The 4,028-nt window shown below is 46.7% G+C and overlaps 1 protein-coding gene across 2 annotated transcripts in view; it reads right to left on the reverse strand.

Annotated features, from left to right (window-relative positions):
• LOC135101822 (uncharacterized) overlaps positions 1-2,169 on the reverse strand; it is a 46,712-nt gene extending 44,543 nt beyond the window's left edge. Inside the window, exon 1 of one of the 2 annotated variants that reach the window (XM_064006114.1) lies at positions 1,774-2,169. The gene's annotated coding sequence lies outside the window, so the exon portion shown is untranslated. Of the gene's footprint in view, positions 1-1,769 lie in introns of both variants that reach the window. The other variant, XM_064006113.1, reaches the window with a different exon arrangement.
• Between the last annotated feature and the right edge of the window lie 1,859 nt (positions 2,170-4,028).

Genomic DNA, 4,028 nt, shown 5'->3' on the forward strand with positions numbered 1-4,028 from the left:
TTCATCCATACAGCCCAGTATCCCTAACTTCTCAACATCATTTCAGTATGCTTCCCTAATCTTCAGTATCCACGCCTCATAATATAAGCACACTAGTAACTAAGAGATTATTAGAGATTACATAAGAGAACCACCACAGCCTGTCTACAGCAAGGGTATCTAGCTAGCTACGTACTGGTACTACTGAACTAAGGAGAGGAGGAAAGCACACGTCTTCTCCTCCTCTTCCTCCTCCTCCTCCTCCTCCTCCTCCATCCCTCCCTCCAGCAACGTGCCGGTAGGGAACATAACATCGGCATCCTACTGTTTGTTCCTCCCCCAGTACATCACCTCTATAATGACCCTCCTCGGCACATCAAACACAACACCCCAGTTATCCATCATTCGCCAACTCCTCAACATTTACCAGTCTGTTCAGTGACTAGTTGTTGTAGTGTTGTAGTATCGCCAGCCTGAACTATTGCACTTCTGGGGGTTTTTACAGTAATATTTGCTCTGTTATCTTATGTGATTTGTCTTCTGTTACGTTTCTCATTCTTTACAGAGATTTCTTATATCTTTTCTTCCTAGCATCCCCTTATTGCCGTCGTTATCGTTGCTCTCATACGTAAGTGTCTTCACTCTCAGCACACAAGTGTTTACTCATCCTACCAACACCACTGCACGACTCGCTCCCAACCATACCAGAACTCAACTATCCGCCTCCCCAGCCTAGGACGCCTGTATAGAGCCTCCATCCAAATATAACACGCCAGCTTCCGTACACACACACACACACACACACACACATACACACACACACTCACGAGAAACAAGGGATTTGAACACACACACACACATACACACACACACACAGCCTCCATTCCCATCAGACAAAGAAGGATAACTAACATTACCCTTTATTTCCTTCACTTTTCAGTAACCTTGCGTGCTGTTCTGGGAAGGGATGAGTTTTCCGTGAGAATGTTATGCGTCCTGTGATAATACTTCCCCTTCAAGACGCATTGGTCAGTCGGTGTGACGGGAGGAAAGCAGAAGAGGAAGAGGGGCAGCACCAGGTTTCCCCAGTTATTAATCAACGTGTGATTGACAGCACGAGGGAACACTTGTCGTGCCTCTTGAGTGCTGTGTCGAGTCTTGTCAAACGAGGGAGAGTTGAAAAAAAGGTGTTGGGTTACTTAGAGCAGTGTTACCATTTGTGGTTTGAGAGTTTTCTTTAAGCATCATCAATCTTGTATGTGCATTTGACCTTGTAGCAGCCCACACACACACACACACATACACACACACACACACACACACACACACACACACACACACACACGTCCAGCCAGAGCCAGAGTGTTGCGTGAATAAAACATCAAAACAAGGGTATTGGTTAAAGGAAAAAGTCAGGACCTTGATGGAACACAATGACGATCTGAGTCACAACTGTCTCGAGGGCTCCCCCGGCAGCAGGCGCCCTCAGCGTCACACACTCACCGCCGCCGTCACGCTGAAGTCACACGCCATCGATCAGGAGGCGAAATGTCACTTTTTTTTTCCTCACATAAGAGTAACAAGGCGTGACAGACACACCGGCAGACATCCAGGCGGCGAGGCTGCCGACACGCCCATCGCCACCACACTGAACACACGCCCCCAGAGGATCACCTGCAGTGAATGGGAGAGGCAAGCGGCAGCCTTCTCTCCCACGCTATACACTAAGGGGGCTATCACACACACATAAACACACACACGCACACACACACACACAGGAGGACACGCACCCACACTAGAATGGAAAGGTGAGGCGAGCGACACGGAGGGCGGGAGCCACGCGCGGCTGTGTGTATCAGATGCCAGCAGGACGCAGACTGAGGTGAGAGCTGTACTGTCCTCTCCCTTTCTCCCTCCCTCCCTCCCACTATTTCTCCTATTCTTTCTTTCTCTCCCTCTCTCCCTCCCTTCCTCCCTGTCCCCCCCTCTCATTATTTTCCTTCCTCGTTCTTTTTCTGCGTACTTCCTCTTCACTCTGTCTTTTTTCTCACTTCTTCCTTTTCAGTAAATGTTTTCTTTTCCTTCAATGCGTTCGCTCCCTCCATGTCCTCATTATACAGAAAATTCTCACCTTTAAGAGTGCTCTCACCCTCTCATCTCCTCGCTCTCCTCTCCTTTCTCTAAACTTCCCCTACACCAGACACTCACCAAACCCCACTCCGCCCGATACTTTAGTCCATCTCATCTCAGCTCCAGCAACATCCTCACGGCGTCTCATTACTCCGCGTTATGCAGCCCACGGTGATGAGCGATGAAGCTTGTCATAGGTCTTTATTTGCCTGTCATATCATAGAGGCTGGTGATGAGGATGGTGATGATAATGGTGATGTACACTTTGATGACATTTCTCGTATATTTCACAATGCTTCACTCAACTTGTCTCCACACCTTCCCACGCCTTACCGCTCTACCCCACTCAATAACACGTCAGTCTAACTCTCGTCGCGACACTTAATCATGTCTCGTCACACTCTTTCATACACAGAGGAACGCCATTCTTTCCCTCACCACACTTCAAGCGCCATCACACTTTTCATACAAGACAACACACGAATCAGTCATCACACTTATTCGCAGTCTTCCATACCACTCCTCACCTCACCACACTTTACCACGCTTCACCATAGTCTCTTCTCTCACCACAACGAAAAACTCATCCCCTTAACATGCTTCACCACACTTCACTACCCTTCTTTCACTCACCACAGCACACATCACGCCTCCCCTCACCACACTTCACCATACCCTTCCACTCCTTCAGTATACTCGTATACCTCCCTCCATCCCTTTTTCCGCTAATTTCACTCTCCAGCGATTACTGATCCCTTACTCACGAAAAAGAAATAGAAAAAAAGAAACTCACTTCCTCGTTTTCCGCTGCCTTATCACGATTATCCCACTATGACACAACTGCAATACGGATATGTAACGCGTATACTCGTATATTTAAACATCTATTTCAGTACCTGTATGCATTCTAACTGGTTCCCTTTTTCCCTGCCTTCCCTCCATCGCTAACAGATCTATTCATTTCCAGCACTGGCTCGCTAAATGGTGCTGCCAGTATCGTAACCACTGCTGTTCACTCCACCTTCCTCTCAGCGCCTATTTTTAGCAGCTCCCTTTCACCTCTGTAAAAACTCCGATACCGCATCATTTGCCGCAAAGTTGATTAAAGATATTTTATGAACAAAAACAGACACTTCGGAATCTAGATGTTTGAAATGTCTGACTATGTATCTATTCATCTGTCCATTCACTTACCTGTAAACTTATCTACCTATCCATCTATCTATTTATATTTTTATTTATCTATCTGTTAATCCTTCCATATATACCCAACTATCTAACAACATACCAGTTTAAATATATCTGTCTATCAATCCACCCACCCACCACCACCACCTACCTTCCTATCTATCTATCCATCTATGAATCTATCCACCTATCAAAACAGCAAGCCAAGAGGTCCCACCATAAGGAAGACAGAGGCTAAAGATATTATACAAGTACCTACGAGGACAACTGTACTCTCACTTGCATAGTCGCTGAATCTTATTATGTAATCTCCACCACAACCTGAGCCACTCCTCCTCCACTCTACCTCCTTTAATGTTTTTAAGTGTTCCGCATCATGGAGGGGAGTGGCTGGGTGGCGCGGGTGGTTCACTTACGGTGGCGCGTGAAGAGCACTGCTTTAAGATCGAGGGAGGATGAGGAGGAGGTGAGGAGGGGGTTGCAGGAAGGGTGGTGCAGGAGGGGAAGCAGGAGGGGGATGCAGGAGTCCAGGGCCACAATGGGAACTCCTTAGCTGCGGCAGGAGAGGGGAAGAGAGAGAGAAAGGAAAAGGATATCCATGATTTTATTTAGTTTCTTTCTTTTTCTTTCTTTCTTTATCTTCATCCCACTTCCGTTGAAAATTCATGTTTTTTTTTTATTACCATCGCTCGCTCCTGCTTTTGTTTTATCTCTGCTTATCTCTTAGCCTT

The sequence above is a fragment of the Scylla paramamosain genome, chromosome 7 (assembly GCF_035594125.1).
Source record: "Scylla paramamosain isolate STU-SP2022 chromosome 7, ASM3559412v1, whole genome shotgun sequence".
In the NCBI taxonomy this organism is placed as follows: Eukaryota; Metazoa; Arthropoda; class Malacostraca; order Decapoda; family Portunidae; genus Scylla; species Scylla paramamosain.